Here is a 20,350-nt window from a genome sequence, read left to right as displayed (position 1 = left end):
ATTACATCTATTGTGCGGCACCTTGTGTATGTATTATGTAATACGTGGTTGACCTTTTCAGCATCCTATTAGTATACCTTTCTTTGATCCCGATGCACCCTCTGACCTTCCTTTTTCTTGGATGCAACCTGAGGAAGACCCTGAGATCGCAGATATCTCTTCTGGCAATGATGAGCCAGATAAGGCACCAGCGACCAGGCATCACTACCTACCTAATGGTTTTCTTTTAGGGACTTTTTGGATCAGAGACGAGGAGACTTTTTGAGACGTCTAGTCTAACTCCGGTACCTTAGAGTGTCTCTTTCACTTTTCCTAGCATGATTAGAGGGAACAGACATGTTATAGAGTTTGGCTAGCCTGGGTGCCAGTTTAGGGGCTTTTGGATAGGCCAGGCCTTGGGACGTCTTATGTTCATATATTTATATATTATATGAGTCGCTAACTGAGAGATGGTGTATCTTAGTCATGTACTTGTTTAACTGAGCTACTCTTGTATCATGATGTGTATTATAATATGATGTTTCATATATTGCTTTATTTCTATTGTTCTATATATGTATGTGTTTGTTACTCCTCGTTACATTGAACGTATGCAACTTTTTAACTACTAACATTTAAAAAAAAATACTCGTAAACTCGCGAGGTGTTAATAACAATGAACAGGCTTATATTTATTAAATATTATTTAAGTTGGGGAAACAAGTTGATCACGTTCAGCTTCTAGTATGATCATGACATGCTAGGAATTGGGCCGTTACACCTTGGGTATGTGTGAAATGAGTGACAGTCCCATGTCTTCAGTGCTATCAAAATGTCATGCTCTCTGAATTCTAGCCCAACGTGTCTCTGGCGTCTTTGTGAAGTGTGTAACATCCCTGGGAGCAACATTAATTCATCTTCAAGTGTGTGACGTTAGAGTGAAGTGAGGCACGCCCCTGGGAGTGTCACTAACTTGGCTCATGCATGCTTCAATGTGAAGGATATTGCAACCTCGTCGAGCACATCTTGAAGGGAGGCTTGGCTAAGCATGTCAAAGTGAAGGATGTTGCAAAAGGGGGGACTTCTTCAAGCACGCCATTGGTTGTGGCTTCATTTTTTTGGTATAGAGTGAGCAACGTCTCTGGGCTTTGGAATGTTCTCGAGCAAGTAGGAAGCTTGGTGCACGTGTGGTTGGCCTTGGAGTGAGTGACATCTTTGAGGGACAGACATCTTCTAGCACGACCTTGGCTGTGGCTTCCATTTTGCTTGCCAACGTGTGGGACGTTACTTCTCTAAAGACATCACAGCCATGCATGCCTCAACGTGGGTTATGTCACTGGAGGGAGAGACGCAATGGACCACATCTAGCTTGTGGGCTTCACTTTGCATGCCTCAACATGAGTGATGTCATTGGAGGGAGAGACGCCATCGAGCACGTCTGTCTTGTGGGCTTCACCATGCATGCCTGAACGTGAGTGACGTTGTTGGACGTTGCTTACTCTGAAGATGTCACAACCATGCATGTCTCCACTTGATGCAAGGTGAGGGACGTTGCTGGCTCCAGAGACATGATCGAGCACGTCCCTCTATGCTTCTTCCTTTGTTGCTTCAATGTAAACCAAAGTGCGGGACGTGGGAGCCTAGAGATGCCAAGTGGCACGTCCTCTTCCTTATGCATGCATGAAGTGTATGACGTAAAGGACGTTGCATGGTAGAAGGATGCCTAATAAGTCGTATTCTTCCAAATTGGTCCCAACGTCCCCGGGAGTGCACCAAAGAGTAAGGGATGTGTGAAGATTAGGGACGCCTTTGATGTATGTAGGTAATGATTTGCTCAACGTCTCTTGGAAGTGAGCCAACGTGTATAACATCCTAGGGAGTTGGAGATGTCCATCCTTCAAGTAGCTCCTTGGCATTAATTTCTTGCAATCAAGCACACAAACATTTGAAGTACTTTGGATTCACATTTTAACCAAAACTCCTTATAATTATGCACTCTAAGACATATGAAGTGTTTTAGTTAATAATGCAAATTCATTAACAAGAATTCATTTTTTTATTAAACTATTTAGCTACAAAATTAACTATATGATGCTCATTGATAAGTGAATATCTTATACCCTCTTTAGCGCCATTTTTATAGTGTTTTTAAGTCTAATTTATTAAGTTTTAGTATGTTTTGGTGCAAAATTTATGTTTTGGATGCTACTTTGAGTTTTCGTGTTTTTTCTATGATTTTAGGAGATTTTTGGGTGAAATCGGTAAAGTCTTGTTCAAAGATGAAGAAAGGATAGCAGAAGTTGTCAAACCTGAACTCTGTGCATTCCTAAGAGCATATCTTGAGCTACAAAAGTCCAATTGGCGTGGTCTCAACGACGTTGGAAAGCTAACTTTCAGTGCTTTCCAGAAATATATGATAGTTTATACTTCTCTTCCTGAATCATTGCTAAAACTGGCGTTGAACATCCACATCTGGAGTTCAACGCCCAAGAAGGACCAACCTCCAGCATTGAACGCCCAAAACTGGCGTCCAACGCCAGCCAGGGAACAAAATGCAGCGAGCTCATCCCCTAATGGGTGTTCAACGCCCACTCACCAAGTTAAACGCCAGGCTTTATACGAGACACATGACCAAGTGAGCCTAGAGTGGATTTTAGCACTCCTTAGCCTAGCTAGTCCTATATTTGTACTTTTTAAATTTAAATTTAATAACTTTTAGGGTTAGTATTTACTATTTAAATAGGAGATCACTTAGGTTACAGAGACGAACAGACACCATCAGACAGATCCTCTTAGTTTTTTCTGTAAAAGTTATGAGCAACTAAACCTCCTAGGTTAAGGTTAGGAGCTCTGCTTATTCCCATGGATTAATATTATTACTTTCTCTATTATAATATATGTTTGATTCAATTCTATGAAGTATTGTCATTCTTCATCTAAATGAATCTGAGGTGGAACGAAAGTATGACCTGTTATTCTACATGAGTTCTTGCGAATCCTTAACCGGATAGTATTGAGCTACAGCTTGAGAATACATCACCTAAATTACAAATTGCCTGGGCTAAGGCTAGACCACTGAGCTTCATTCTCCAATCCAAAAGATCTTACCTTGTCTGTGGCACTTTAAGTAGGATCAAAGGAGATTGAATTGCATGAACTTCATCCTCGTTCAGATTAAATGACTACTGACCCTGGCGTTTGATGTGGATTAGAGGAGATTAATTGACCACTGACCCTGGCGTTAATCACTTACAGCTTTGCCATAGAATGAATCATTTGTTGTTAATATAAATCAGTAAGAAGTACTAATTCGGAAAGATAAGTAACTCTGAGGCCTTAACTATTTTTCCATTATTTTTCTACACCGATTCTTTATTGTTTTCTTTACTTTCTTGTCTTATGCGCCTACAACAACAACTCTCTTTTCTATTTGCCTGACTAAGTTCAACAGGATAACTATTGCTTGCTCAATCCAACAATCCTCGTGGGATCGACCCTCACTCACCTGAGGTATTACTTCGACGACCCAGTGCACTTGTCGGTGAAGTTGTGCGAGTTCAAATTTCGCGCACCACTCATGCATCAACTTTCGGTGTCTGTCGTCGTATTCGTTGTGCCTAGTGCATTGTGTTCATTTTGTCTAACATCGTGTTCATTGGGATCTTCGAGAGCATATCAAGTTCAAACATTGTTAGGGATTTAAAGAGCAATTCAAGCACAAGCCACCATGAGAAGAACCTCACCAACCGTCCAACTTAAGGATTGATATGGAAAAATTTAATCCGCATAACTACCGGCAAGTATACCAGGTCTTATCAAGTAATAAAATTTACAAGAGTGAGGTCGATCCCACAAGGATTAAAGGATTAAGAAATCAATAGTTAGTTGATTATTCTAGTTATACGGTTCATATTGGAATGATGAGTAAATAAGAAATGTAAATGGCTAGAAATTTAAAAGAAAGCAATAAAGAGCAAGAAAGTAAATGACAAAAATATAACGTATAAGAAAGTAAAGTGCTAAAATATAAAGTGCAAGAAAGTAAATGTGCTAGAAATTAAAGATAGAAAACATTGGGGATTGGAGATGTTGATTCCTCTTGAATTAATAGGTCTCAACTCCTTCTCAATCATGTAAAGTAGATCTATGGTGGATTATGAGTAATTAAACCCTAATCTCTTGGTGATTTAATTTCTCTTCACATAATCAATTGCTAATCTCTTGATCTAATTGCTCATGAGAAGAGGTGAAGTTCGATTGCTAATCCAAAGGCCACACAACCCTCAAGACCTCAATTCAAAGTGGTTACATGTCACATACTGGACCAAGAATGTATTGATCAAAAATACTATGAGAGAAGAACCTCAAACTGAATTCCATAACTCCTTTCTCAAGTTCATCATGTAATTCAAGTAGATCCAATCCCTCTCTTGATAGTAATTGGATCTATGAAGCACAAAGGCTCTTTCTTAGATAAATAAACATGATTTCTAATCTCATACTACATAATTCCAAGGACCCCAATATTAGAGCGGCACTACAAGAAAAAGCAATATTTGTAACAAAAAAAAAATCGTTACAAAAAATCGAAATTTTGAAACAAGGATTTTGTAACAAAAAAAAGGAGCCGTTGCAGTATGTTCCGTTACAAAAAGTTTTTGTAACAAAAAATGGAATTGTTACAATTCAAAGTAATATTTTGTAACAAATTTTTCTGATACAAAAAACTAAAAGTCATTACAAAAGTGATAACAAATTTTGATCTTCAAAATGTTTTTCGTAACAATTTAAACTTTTGTGTCATAATATTTTGTTACAAAATACTACTTACTTTTGTAATATTTTTTATTCTTAATTACAAAAATAGAAAATTCATTTTAAAATATTTAATTAAATAATTGATATGTCAATTAATTTTCTAAACACGCTAACTTAACATTTATATAATATATAATCATATAGATAATTAGAATATCTTACATGTCATTAAGATTCTTTTACAATAAAATAAGTTGTACAAATTCAACTAAACACAACTTTTTCCAAACATAAAATTGTATCATATCAGATTTATAATTCTTGATTCTTCTAGCATATTTCAGTCAATATAAAGTCTAGCATGTTGGCATCAATTTTGTACCCCTGCAAATATGAGCAATGAAAATCAAAATTAAAAAATCACATATAACACTATCTTCATCAGAGTAAAAATAAAATTAGAACTTACAAGTTAAAATTAACTAATTCTTTAAGAATCTATTCTCAAAGTTTAAAACTAGTCAATCAAGAATGCAAATTATCAAAAATTGACAATTCAATATATAAACTCGGCCTAATTAATCATAATTCAATTCATTAAATTTACATAAGTATCAACTATCTAAAAATCACTACAAAGCACAATTTCCACCAAAGTCCTCATAACAAATATACTTGACTTTTAGAAATAGTTTGGAAATAGAAAAGTATAGCAAGAATGGAAAAATAAAACCGAATAACAACTTGACAGCTAAGCCATACTATCTTGAACTTTCTTGACAGCTAAGCCACACTAATCCAGAGATATCTTTTGCCACCTAATTTACTTTTATATGATTTTTTTTTAAAAATCGGCTACTGATTTAGTACACTTCAGAAAAAACAGCAAGCAGTAACCAATTTAAAAAAATCATTTAAAATCCAACTTTTGTTGGATTCTTCTTAAATTTGGTGTGGTTGAACTAGAATTACCTATCTTTCACCCAGGTTAAGTCACAGAGAATTTTCACTTCTCTAGAAAAAGTTATGCCTCTTGAAATATGATTTTGTTTTAAGGAAAGGATGCTGTCACAGCAGTGAACAGTCCTGCTTTCAGAAAGCACAACTTTCTCTACAAAACTCAAATTGTTCTGAAATTTGGACATAAAATATTAGACATCCTAATATTTTACCCCTTTTTGGTTTCACCTTCAAAGAGTTTTAGAGTATTGAGATATGTGGTTTTGAAGTTGCTGTTCCAGAATTCGGACAGCAATATTTCTGCAGAAAATAACCATTTTCTAAAAATCATATCTCCCAAACCACACATCGAAAAATTCTAAAATTTTAGAGGAACAATATAGACATATCAAATTTTTATAGAAAAATAATTTCACATATTTTGAGTGGCTAGATTGCTCCCAGTTGTTTTCACAAAGTGCTGTCCGAAACTGCATAATTCTGCAACATGTAACCTTGGGTTTTGAGAGGTCAAAAATTGATTCCTAACTTTTCATTCACTCTAACCTTGCATTCTAATTTTTTTTATCTATTGTGACTTGTTAAAAATATTAAATTAGCCTCAAGTGCTCAGGATTAATTAAATCATCATTTTTGGTCAGTTTTCACATTTAAGCATACTCATATGAAATCAACAAGTTCTGCATTACTCAACACAATCCAGCCACAAATCACTCAAACAATTCACATATATTATCATCAATTTACTGTATCATATATAACAAATATTCCAACATCATCTCAAGTAATTATTAGCATGTATGATCAATTAATTCAATCATGAAACTTGGCTTTTAGCCTTTCAACAAATTCTGTACTCTAACAAACTGAATTTTCAGCATCATCATCATTTAATAAGTCAAACACAGCATCATTCAATCAGTTTAAACAAAAAAAGTTTTCTAAAGTTGCAATAATCAAAATTTATAATCAGTACAATTTAACAATTCATAGTATTTTTTCTTTGAAAATCTCTTTACAGGAATAATCACATTTTGTTTTAAATATTAGTATTTACACAGCATCTCATCAATTTTAATTCCATATATATAATAAATCAATATATCATTCCATCCATCAGACTAACCATCATCTAAGTCTGGAATAAGATATGACTTAACGTTTTTTTATATACATGAAAGGGGGTTTGGATGATTGACACTAACAGGAACTCAAGAAGAACAAAATCAATCAATATTATAAAGCCTTAATCAAAACACTAACAGGAACTCAAGAAGAATAAAATTAGAACAATTCACTAACAGGAAGAGAAGAGAAGCAAATTTCAAATTTACCTAATCAGAACTTCTAATAACCAAATCCCAAATTTCAGAAGAGAAGCAATCTTAATCAGAAATTCCAAATTTCCAATAATCAGAACCCTAAATCCCTAATCATAAATTCTAATAATCAAATCCCTAATCAGAAATTTTAATAACCAAATCCCTAATAAGAAATTCAAAACATATAATTTACCTGAACTGAACTTGAGCAGTGGCTAGAGAAGAGAAGAAGACCAGCGGAAGAAGTAGTCGTTGTCGCCGTCGTCCTTCGGGCCTTGAGGGTCAGAGAAGCTCCATCGCTGTCTGCAGTTATTTGCCATCTGAAAGAACGCTTCTCCTCCAGACTTCCAGCAGCAGATCCGGCAAGACACAGCTCCACCGACGGCACTAGGAAGCACGATGATGATGGCTTGGTGAGACGCGATAGCGGCGGAGCATGATGACAGCGGCGACGGCTTCGTGGTGGCATTGCCCTTCACACACGCTCTCTCTCATCTTCGTGATTCTTCTCAGGCTACAGAACCGGCTTGATAGAAGGCAGAACGGCGATTGGGCAGCGACGAACGGTAGACTCCAAGGTAGCGACGGCGTAGTGGCGCTGAGGACAGCCCCCTTCCTCCCTTCTCTTCTCCTGGCTCGACCCTCTCTTCCCTCTTCCCTCTTCCCTCTTCCGTTTCTTTCTTTCTTTCATATTTCTGTGTGTGGGTGTGTGGAACAAGTGACCCCTGTGTGGCTGGGTGTATGTGCACGCTGAAGAGGGGTGGAGGTTCTAGGGTTAGGTTTTTCTAAGGGTTTGTAATTTTAATTAAATTAGGGAATAGAGTATTCATTAAAAATATAATTTAATCTCTTTAAATTACTTTAAAACATCATAAATAATTTTTTCAAAATAAAACCATGAATAACTATAATAAATTACGATACAAATAATTTATTATTTATTTTCTAACAATCATAGATTTTACCGGCTTAATGATGAGTGTTAGGTTAAGGTGGGTTTAGGACTAGTAGAGAGAGAAAAAAAAATCAGAGCTCTATATTTTATACCTAAGGAAGTTTTTCAAAATTTTATTTAATGGACGAGGATGACAAACAACAAAATAAAAAATAAAGGTGAGGGTTATATTTAGAATTAGAATTTTTATTTTTTATATTTGTTTTTATTTTTAAATTTTAACTATTTTTATTTATGTTTAATAATTAATTTTTTTAATTTAAAAATTTAATTTTTAATCAACATTTAAGATTTAATTATTAGTAAAATTATATATTAATTTTATAAAAAAATATAAAATAATATATACCATTTTTAAAAATAAATCATTTAATCTTTAATTCTTTTATAAAAAATAATTCTTTTAATTATCTTAGAGATTTTAATCATTTAATCATTTAATTCTAATTATCTTCAAGATTTTAACATTTTAAAATAATTTTTTTACATACAAAAATTTTTGTATTTTGTGACAAACAAATACCTTGTTACAAACAATATTGAATTTTGTGACAAATTAATTTTTTATTACAAAATAATTGGAATTTTTGAAACAAATGGACATTTTGTTACAATATATTTTAAACTTTTGCAACAACATCATCTTTTGTTACAAAATATTTTAAAATTTTGCAACAAAAAAATGGTTCGTTACAAAAGCCAATATAATTTGTAACAAAAAAAATTAAGTCGTTACAAAATATCAAAACATTTTGTAACAAATTGTATTGTTGTTACAAAATATTATTATTATGTAACAGTTACTAATTTTTGTTACAAAAGAATAATTTTTTGTAACAATTTTAAATTTGTTACAAAGTTTTTGTTACAAATGTTCAATTTTCTTGTAGTGCGGTTACATGTCACAATACCAACTCTAAATCAAGATCAATTTCATTACGCAAAGAGAGTTCAAACTGAATTCTATGATTCCTTTCTCAAGGTTCACATAGAATTCTAATAGATCCAAGTGGATCTTTGAAGAACGGAACTCTCTTGTATGTATTGAGATAAAATTAAAAAAAAAAAGAAGAAATAAACATCAATTCAATCAAAATTAAAACAGAGCTCCTTTCCTAAATGAAAATTAGAGACTAATAATATTTACGAAAGTGGTATGAAAGAAGATGGAGGAGAAGAGAAGTATGGAAGGGAGGGGTCCGAAGACCCACTCCCAGTGGTGTGTGCCAAGTATGTGCGTATGGGTGTATCCCGCTCCCCTCATTCTTTGAAACTAGGGCCTTTATATAGGCTCTCCTAAACTACAAACTTAAATGAAATTGAAAAGAAATTACAATCAAATGAAAATTAACTATTCTAGGTGCTTCTTGTGGCCTTGATTGGTTGACAGTTGTGGGCTTTGGTTGCTTGAGGTTTGGGTGCACTTGGAGTGAGTTTAATGATGCTCCAGAGGTCCTTTGGCGTACTGGCATCAATGTTGGCGTTGACAATTCCCATACTGGCATTAGTGACATAGCGTTAGCATGGGTAACGCTTTTACAACCACGCGTACATATCACCCACACGTACGCGTCATCACTGATCTTGGCATTTTCTACGAGTACGCTTCGGTCATGCGTACGTGTGGCCTTCATCACTGGCATTGCTGAGGTAGCGTTAGCATTAACAACGCTGGGATCTGGCGCTGGCAGGGCAACGTTAGCGTTAACAATGCTCACGCGTACACGTCGCCTAGGCGTACGCGTGGCTTGCAAAATTTTCCAGAATCATTATCGCTAGCGTTATTGGAGCTGGCATTAGCGTTACTAACGCTATGCTTCTTACCTTCCCCTGCTTCTTTCCCCCCATTTTCTACAACATAAATCAAATTTAAGAGGTGAAAGCAATATACAATTTAAACCCAAAAACACTCAATAATTAAGCATGATTAATTAAATTTTAATATAAAAAACCATAGAAAAATACAACATGATGCAAATGCATCAAGGATGTTAAAGAAAAGTACTAGGTGGGAGACAATCCAACATGGTAATCTCATTTCTTAACTCTTTTTATTCTTGTTTAATTTAATCTTAGTTAGATTATTGTTGGAGATTTTTCAATCTTGTTCTAGTTTTTTAGGATACATTTATGAGTATATAGATGTTAGTTTTAGGCATAAAAGAGGCATATAATAGGTTTTCTGAAAAAAAAATAGTAGAAGTCTAGGTAATTTAGTAATACAATTGTAGTATATAGTTAATGTAAAATCATTTCTCATTGCTCCCAACCAAACATCTTGCATGAATAGGAATTGTGGCTTTTGACAATACTTGAGACTCATTCTTTTTATTGATATATTGAGAAATATTAGTTGTTTCAAATTAAAGTTGAATTATTTTTGATATTGCGTTGCATATTGTTCTTGTTCTAATTGGTTATGGAATTTATACCTGTGAGCTTTTGAGTCGGAAATGGTACATTACACATCACTTAAACATTCTTTTCTTTTGCGATTTTAGTCTCTTCTTGCATTTGTAATCCTACCTTATCTCAGCCTTTGATTTTAATTGTCATTGATGCATATATTTTAAATGATTGACTCTTTGTTTGTTTTGGAACCACTAACTATATAGCCTACCCTTACATCAACCATAGTTAGCCACTTTGAGCCTCCTATCCCTTTTCATTGAAATATAACACAATACAAGTCTAAGATTAAAAATTAATAAATTACCTTTAGCCTAACTCTCTAGATAACTTAGGATGTTATGTGGTGCATGAATTTCCACACTTCGTACAAGTAATAGCCGAGTGAGTCAGGGTCGATCCCACAAGGATTGTGATTTGAAGCAAGCTATGATTATCTTGTAGATCTTAGTCAGGCGGATAGAAGAGTTGTCTGTTCATTTAATTCACATAAAAAGAAAATAAGTAAAATGTTACTAGGTTGATGTGTTTGCAATGATAAGAAGATGGTTAAGGCTTGGAGATGCTTTGTTCTTCTGGATTAATCCGGTCTTATTGTCTATTCCAACTGTGAATGATTTATTCTATGGCAAGTTTTATGTGATTAACGCCCTTCTTAAGAGATTACCAATGCTCCTCCAGATCTGAACCCCAAGGTTAGTGCAGATCCAGTCTGATTGAAGGTGAAGCTCCTGCAGTTCATTCTCTTTGGTGATCCTACTTAAAATGCCATAGACAAGGTTGAATCTTCCGGATCAGGGAATGCTGTACCTTTGGTTCTAGCCTCTACCACAAAGACTCTAATCTCCCCATACTTTGGCTGAACTGGTGTCTCGAGAAGTCCCTATCAAAGTTGTGGAATAGCCGTCTAGGAGATGTATGATCAAACTGGTGGTTCATCATTATCCGATGAAAGGCTCACTCTAAACCCCTGTAGAATGAGATAACCTTGTGCCAGTTCAATGCATTCATAATGATGAAAAACGGATATACATCTTAGAATAGAGAATCCAATACAAATTGAGATAGAACAGTAGTACTTTATTAATCCATAAAACTCAGCAGAGCTCTTTCCTTCAACCTAAAAGGCTTAGAAACTCATAATGATAGAAAATACAATGTGGAATTTGAAAATATGGCAAAAAGTTCCTGAACAAGGGTGATCCTTGTCCTTTAAATACTAAACTAATGACTAAGGATTACGTAAGAAGGGTAAAACAGTCTTTTAGTGCTAAAATCCACTTTTAGGGCCCACTTGGTGAGTGTTTGGGCTGAGCTTGATGGAGATCAACGTGCTACGAGGCGTCTAGAATGTTGAACGCTGGCTATGGGGTCCTTTATGGGTGTTGGACGCTGGTCTCTTCTCCTTTGGGTGTTGGGCACCAGAATAGGGCAGGAGGCTGGCGTTGAATGCCAGTTTTGGGCCTTTAATTCTGAAGCAAAGTATAAACTATTATCCATTGCTGGAAAGCTCTGGATGTTAGCTTTCGATAGCCATTGAGAACGCTCAATTTGGACTTCTTTAGCTCTAGAAAAGCTCTTTCAAATGCAAGGAGGTCAGATCCAGACACCATCTACAGTGCTTTCTCTGTCTCTGAATCAGACTTTTGCTCCAGCTCGTCAATTTCAGCCATAAAATATTTTAAATTGAATAAAAACACTCAAACTCAAAGTAAAATCCAAAAATGTGAATTTTGCACTAAAACCTATGAAAACTTAAAAAAACTTAAACAAAACATACTAAAAACTATATGAAAATGATGGTAAAAAGCGTATAAAATATCTGCTCATCAGAACACCAAACTTAAACTGTTGCTTGTCCCTAAGAAACTAAAAACAAAGTAGGATAAAAATAAGAGTAAGATACAATAAATCTCATAGTTTTCAATGAAACTCAGTTTCAATTAGATGAGCGGGACTTAGTAGCTTTTTGCTTCTGAATAGTTTTGGCATCTCACTATCCATTGAAACACAGAAGTGTTGGTCTCTTTAGGAACCTAGAATCCAGATGATATTATTGAATCTCCTAGTTTAGTTCTTTTTAATTCTTGAACACAGCTTTTAGAGTCTTGGCTGTGACCCTAAGGAATTTGTTTTCTAGTATTACCACTAGATACATAAATAACACAGACGCTTATCTGGGTAAACCCTTTTGGATGTGATTCAGTTTTGCTAGAATCCCCAGATAGAGGTGTCCAGTGTTCTTAAGCACACTCTTCTTGCTTTTGATCATGACTTTAACAGCTCAGTCTCAAGTTTTTCACTTGACACCTTCACACCACAAGCATATAGTTAGGGACAACTTGGTTGAGCTGCTTAGGCCAGGATTTTATTCCTTTTAGGCCCTCCTAACCATTGATGCTCAAAGCCATGGATCCTTTAATCCTTTCCTTTTGGTTTAAAGGGTTATTGGCTTTTTGCTCTTGCTTTTTGGTTTAAAGAGCTATCGGCTTTTTCGGCTTTTTATTTCTCTTTTTCTTTTTTTCTTTTATTGCAACATGCTTTTTCTTTTTCTTTTTGCTACTTTTTCTTGCTTCAAGAATTAAATTTTTGATTTTTCAGATTACCAATAATACTTTTCCTTTTTCAACATTCTTTCAAGAGCCAACATTCTTAATTTCAATTTAAAATATGCACTGTTTATTCATACAATCAGAAAACAAAAGCAATGCCACCACAACATCAAAATAATTGACTTTTCTTATTATAAACTCGAAATTCATGCAACTCAATTTTCTTTTTCAACTAAAATTTTTGTTTAAGTAAGGTGAGAGATATATGGAATATTTTATAACTTTAAGACATAGATAGAAATGATCATGCAATAAGAACGAGAGAACAGACAATAAAACATAACAGAAAAAAGAAAAATAACATAAGAGAAGGGGATTAAGAGAACGAATCCACCTTAGTGATGGCGGCTACTGATCCTCCTTGAGGATCCAATGTAGTGCTTGATCTCTTCAATACCACGCCCTTGTCTCTATTGTTCTTCCCTCATAGCCCTTTGATCTTCCTTCATAGCCCTTTGGTCTTCTCTTATTTCATTGAAGATGGTGGAGTGCTCTTGATGCTACAACCTCAATTGCTCCATATTAGTGTTCAATTCTCCCAGAGAATTATGCAATTGATTCTAATAGTCTTGAGGAGAAAATCGCATCCCTTGAGGTATCTTAGGAATTTCTTGCTGAGGCGGTTGCACAGGCTCACGTGCATGCTCTCTAGTTTGCTCCATCCCCTTCTTAGTGATGGCATTGTCCTCTTCAATGAAGATGTCCCCCTCTATGACAACTCCAGCTGAATTGCATAGGTGACAGATAAGATGAGGGAATGCCAACCTTGCTTTGGTGGAAAGCTTTTTAGCTATCTTGTACAATTCTTCAGGTATCACCTTATGTACTTCCATCTCACTCCTAATCATGATGCAATGAATCATGATGGCTCTGTCAATGGTCACTTCTGACCGATTACTAGTAGGGATGATAGAGTGTTGGATAAATTCCAACCATCCTCTAGCTACAGGCTTGAGGTCACGTCTTCTAAGTCGAATGGGCTTGCCTTGGGAATCCCTTTTCCACTGTGCTCCTTCCACACAGATGTCTGAGAGCACTTGATCCAATCTTTGATCAAAGTTGACTCTTCTAGTGTAAGGATGTGGGTCTCGTTGCATCAAAGGCAAGTTGAACGCCAATCTCACACTTTCCGAACTAAAGTCTAAGATTCTTCCACGGACCATGGTGCTCCAATTCTTGGGATTTAGGTTCACACTAATGTCATGGTTTTTTGTGACCCATGCATTAGCATATAACTCTTGCACCATTAGGATTACAACCTCTTGGATGGGATTGGTTAGGACTTCCCAACCTCTTCTCCGAATTTCTCTTTGGATTTCCGGATACTCATTCTTCTTAAGCCTAAAAGGTACCTCAGGGATCACCTTCTTCTTTGCCACTACTTCATTGAAGTGGTCTTAGTAGGCTTTAGTGATGAATCTCTCCATCTCCCAAGATTCGAAGGTGGCGGCTACTGCCTTTCCTTTCCTCTTTCTAGAGGGTTCTCCAATCTTAGGTGCCATAAGTGGGAATGGTGAGTTTGTGTGTTTTTCTGTGATTTCAGGTATTTTCTGGCTGAAATTGAGGGACTTGAGCAAAAATCAGATTCAGAGGTAGAAGAAGGACTGCTGATGCTGTTGGATTCTGACCTCCCTGCACTCAAAGTGGATTTTCTGGAGCTACAGAACTCAAAATGGCCCACTTCTAATTGTGTTGGAAAGTAGACATCCAGGACTTTCCAGCAATATATAATAGTCCATACTTTGGCCGAGTTTAGATGACACAAAAGAGCGTTGAACGCAAGTTCTATGCTGCTGTCTTGAGTTAAACGCCAGAAACACGTCACAAACCAGAGTTGAACGCCAGAAACATGTTACAACCTGGCGTTCAACTCCAAAAGAAGCCTCTGCACGTGGAAAGCTAAAGCTCAGCCCAAGCACACACCAAGTGGGGCCCGGAAGTGGATTTAAGCATCAATTACTTACTTCTGTAAACCCTAGTAGCTAGTTTATTATAAATAGAACTTTTTACTATTGTATTAGACATCCTGGATTGTATTTTTGATCCTGTGATCACGTTTTGGGGGCTGGCCATTCGGCCATGCCTGGACCTTTCACTTATGTATTTTCAACGGTAGAGTTTCTACACTCCATAGATTAAGGTGTGGAGTTCTGCTGTTCCTCATGAATTAATGCAAAGTACTACTATTTTTCTATTCAATTCAACTTATTCCGCTTCTAAGATATTCATTCGCACTTCAACATGAATGTGATGAACGTGACAATCATCATCATTCCCCCACGAACGCGTGCCTGACAACCACTTGATGCACGGAAAACTTGTCTCTCAACAAATCTCCTTTCGGCAAGTGTACCGAATTTGTCGTCAAGTAAAAACTCACAATAGAGTGAGGTTGAATCCCACAGGGATTGATTGATCAAGTAAAGATGGAGAATACATCAAAAAACTAGAAATTGCAGAAAAAGTAAAATACAGAGAGTAATTCTCTTTTTCCAACTTTTTGAAATCTCCTAAAAAATTCAAAGCTACTCCTATATATACTACTCTTCTCAGCTTCTAGTTTGCTCTTCAAGTCTTGGGCCTTTGGATCTTGAGTTTGAAGCAGTTCTTTTCTTCATTTGGGCTTGGCTTTACTTGCAGAGAGAAAGTGCTAAGTGGGCAGAGACTTTAGCTCAGGGCGTTAGGGGTGTTAACATTTAGTGAAAGTATAAGTTCGAGTTATGAACTCTACTCTGGTCTTTTTAAAAAAACATAAACATTCTCTTCTTCATTTGATAAAAAAAAGGACAAGCATACAAGTAAGTTAAGGAGGATGCAGTGACATAAAGACTAGCACACATAGACTTTCTTCAATACCAAAAACTTAAAAGACATAATTGAAAAAGGTTTAAACATAACATGGAAGCAAGTTCTATTTCATACAAGATCTTCCTTATTTAAAACATAGAGAAAGGTGGAATAAAGAAGGAACTCCACCACCTTTTAATGTTGTGGATGTCCATGCTTTTTTCCTTGCTTGTCCTCCTTGTTTCCTCATGCATTTCCTCGCATCCGTGCCAATCTTGCTTGCTTCCAATCCTCAAGTGCCTTCCTCACTGAAGCTCCCAAGACTAGCATGCATCTTGGTTTGCTTTGAACACCAAACTTGTTCTTCACTATATACTGCATGATAAAGATTTCACCAAGTGTTTGTCAAGTTTGGGTTGAAATTCGTAAACATTAATTTATTCATTATTTTAAAAACATATAAAACATGGGTTGCCTCCCATGAAGCACTTCTTTAGCGTCACTAGCTTGACGTTTTTCCTTCATCAGGGTGGTTAGTAGTGCTTAAAGTCCTCCCCTCTTGCTGTGGACTTATATCCATTGGTTGGATCAATGATCTCCACATGTTCCAGGGAAAGAACTATGTTGATAGTGAAGACCTTGGGTAACTGAGATGGTACAGTGGGGAGATTAGGGGGAATATCTGGGAAGTAAGCTGAGACAACTCTATCCCCTGGAGAGAAATCTTCCGTAGGGATTTCTTGTTCCTCCACCTCCTTGGTACCTTCTTCTTTATTTTTTTTGATGTTGTCTTCCCCTTGGTGACCTCTTTTTCTAAAGGAGTTGTGGTGCTGTCTTCACTTGCCTCTAGAGGTTTAGGTTCCTCCAACTTTTTCTTGAGCTGTGGCAATTGCTGTTTTCCTTGTTTATATATTAAGGGGATCTCAGAATGAACTGGCTGTGCTTCAGTGCTTGTTTCCTCCTTCAGTGTCTCATTATCATTTGTGCTTAGTTCCTTGTCCTCTTGATCTGTTTCTTGTGAGAGTTTGAAAACATTGAAGCTGAGTCGTTCATCATGGATTCTCAATATTAGCTCCCCTTTCTCTACATCGATAAGTGCTCTGGCCGTAGCTAGGAAAGGTCTTCCCAATATGATTGGATGAGTGTGACTCTCTTCCATGTCCAGGATGACAAAGTCTGTTGGGAGAAAGTATTTCCCAACTTTTAGCAACACATTTTCCACCACTCTTATTGCTTGCTTTTGAGTTTTGTCAGCCAGTCTGATGATTAAATCTATGGGTATTATCTCATTGATCTGCAGCCTCTTTGCCAGGGATAAGGGTAGTAAGTTGATGCTGGCCCCTAAATCACATAGTGCTCTATCGAATATAGTTTCACCTATGGCACAAGGGATGTGAAAACTCCCTGGATCTCTTCTTTTTATAGGCAACTCAGGTTGAATAAGGGCACTACATTCCTTGTTCATCACTATAGTCTGGCCTCCTTTAAGTGAGCTTTTCCTGGGAAGAAGTTCCTTCATATACTTGATGAATGCAGGAATTTATTGAATTGCCTTGATGAATGGTATGTTCACATGCAGAGATGCAAACAAGTCTAGGAACCTTGAGTATATTCTTTTTCCCACAGCACCATTGAGCAGTTGAGGGAAGGGTGCATAGAGCTTCAGCAGCTCTTGTTGTGAGATTTATGGTTCTTGGCGATCTCTATCCTCCTCCTTTGTTGAGTTGTCTTCAGGTTGTTTGCAAAGTTTGCCTTGCTTGTCTTCAGTCTCTTGATCACTCACAGTGACCATTTTGCAATCTTCCCATCTTACTTTCTTTGCTTCTCCTTTGGGGTTTTTCTCCGTGTCACTTGGGAAGCTATCAGTAGGTTTGGGAATCTTCTCAGCTAAATATCCCACCTGAAATTCTAGCTTCCTGATGGTCTCTCCCTGGTTCTTAATACTGGCTCGCACCTCCTCTTTGAACACCTTATTTTCTTGAATCTCTTGGCATATTCCTTCAAGTAGGGCTTCAATCTTAGAGAGCTTGTCATCAATAGATGAGTGATTCGGAACAGATATGCTGTTTTGGTTTTGATAGGCGTGTGGAGAAGTGTTGTTGTGGGGGTGTTGAGATGTCCTCTGTGTCAATTGCTGGTGAGCTGCATTGTTGTTGGAGTTGTAACGTCTCTAGTCTTGGTTTTGATCTTGCTCACTTTCCCACCCAAAGTTTGGGTGGTTTCTCCATCCAGGGTTATAGGTCTTGGAGTATGGATCATAGTTTTTCCTTGGTGAATTCCCAATGTAGTTGGCTTGCTCCTGACTCCCCTCTGCTTTTTCATTCACTCCTTCTTGGGTTGTTGATGAAGTGGAGATTGCTGCTACTTGGTTCATCTCTATCTTCTTGGTGAGGTCAGCCAGCTGCTGGGTAATGAGCTTGTTTTGGGCCAACAGAGCATCTACATTGTTTAGCTCCATTACTCCTCTTATGTTCCCTCTTTCGAAAGCATAGAAGTAGTCGTTCTCTGCTACTATTTCAATAACATCTATGGCTTTCTCAATAGTCTTCTTCTTGTTCAAAGATCCTCTGGATGAATGGTCTACGGCCTTCTTTGACTCATAAGAGAGTCCTTCATAGAAAATGTGCAGCTGCACCCATTCGTTGAACATGTCAGGTGAACACCTCCTTGTTAAGTCCTTGAACCTCTCCCATGCTTCATATAGAGTCTCACCATCTTGTTGCCTGAAAGTTTGGACCTCAACTCTCAGCCTATTGATTCGTTGAGGAGGGTAAAATCTTGCTAAAAATTTGTTCACCACGTCTTCCCAAGTTGTCAAGCTTTCCCTTGGGAAGGATTCCAGCGACTTGGCTGCTTTGTCCCTAAGTGAGAATGGAAATATGAGCAGTCTATAGGCGTCAGGGTGAACACCATTAGACTTCACTGTGTCACATATTCTCAGGAAGGTGGTCAAATGTTGATTGGGGTCTTCTTGAACACCTCTTCCAAACGAGCAGTTGTTCTGAACAAGGGTGATGAGCTGTGGTTTAAGTTCAAAGTTGTTGGCATGGATTGTTGGCTTTTGGATGCTACTTCCACAATTTCCTGGGTTTGGATTGATGTAAGAGCCCAAAACTCTTCTATCCTCCCCAGCATGATTTGCTCTACCTCCTCCCCCATGGTTGTGATCCTCTTCTTCATGATGGTTTTCCATGTTGTCTTCCATGTTTGTTTCAAAGAATTCCTCTTCTTCCTCAGCACCAACCACTTTCTATCCTCTTGCCTCCCTCCTTAATCTAAGGAAGGTCCTCTCAGGTTCAGAATCGGAGGAAGTTGAAGCCCCGCTTCTTCTCCCTGTCATACAACCATCAAGTGCAAGCAAGAAAAGATAGGTGCAGAAAGTATTTGTGTCAGAATTACTGTTAGTTGTGGGTGATGCAATATATCAAATAGTTAGTGGGTTAGCAAACAGAATTGAAAATAACAAAATAAAACAAAAGAGTAGAGGCGGAAGGGAAGAAGTTTAACGAAAACAAAAAGTAAATCACTCAAACAGAAAATGAAATTCACAAAAATAAAAATGCTCAATCTAGTGATCTTCCAATTTAATCATTGTTGATGCACAATCAATCCCCAGCAACGGCGCCATAAACTTGATGCACGGAAAACTTGTCTCTCAACAAATCTCCTTTCGGCAAGTGTACCGAATTTGTCGTCAAGTAAAAACTCACAATAGAGTGAGGTCGAATCCCACAAGGATTGATTGATCAAGCAACTTTAATTAGAAGAATGTTCTAGTTGAGCGAATCTAGAATTTGGGTTGAGAGTTGCAAAAAATAAAATGGCGGGAATGTAAATAACAGAAAAGTAAATGCTAAAATTAAATGACTGGAAGTAAATGACTAAAAATAAATTGCAGAATTGTAAATGGGAATGGGGGATTTGCTCATAAAAGTAAATGGCAGTAATTAAAGAGAATGGGTAAGATCAGAGATGGGGAGTTCATTGGGTTTAGGAGATGTTGCAATTCTCCGGATCAAGTTCATTTTCATCTCTTCCTCAATCAATGCACTCATTGATCTCCTTGGCAATCTTAAGTGATTGAATTACAATTTCTTGCAATTCAATCTCTCAAATCTTGATCAATAGCCAATTTCTTGGTCAATTGCTCATGAGAAGAGATGAAGTATGGTCACTGATTATACCACATGCATTTCCCAAATCAAGTATTGAGAGGGTTATAGTCACATACCCATCCAAACCCAATTTGGTCCAGCATGAGAAAGCATTTCTAGCTTGATCTCTTCATTCCTCTTTCAAGGTTCAAAAGAGATCCAAGTTTGAATAGCTTCTCTTCCAAGATAACTACTCAATTGGATGAAGATCGAAAACTTTCAAGTAAAATCAAGAGAAAAGGTAGAAGAAGAATAATGAAAATTAATATTGATCCATCAAATTACAACAGTGCTCCCTAACCCAATGAAAGGGGTTTAGTTGTTTATAGCTCTTGAAAATGAAAATAAAGATGGAGAATATATCATAGAACTAGAAATTGCAGAGAAAGTAAAATACAGAGAGTAATTCTCTTT

The sequence above is a fragment of the Arachis ipaensis genome, chromosome B09 (genome assembly GCF_000816755.2).
Source record: "Arachis ipaensis cultivar K30076 chromosome B09, Araip1.1, whole genome shotgun sequence".
Taxonomy (NCBI): Eukaryota; Viridiplantae; Streptophyta; class Magnoliopsida; order Fabales; family Fabaceae; genus Arachis; species Arachis ipaensis.
This window is presented reverse-complemented; position numbering follows the sequence as displayed.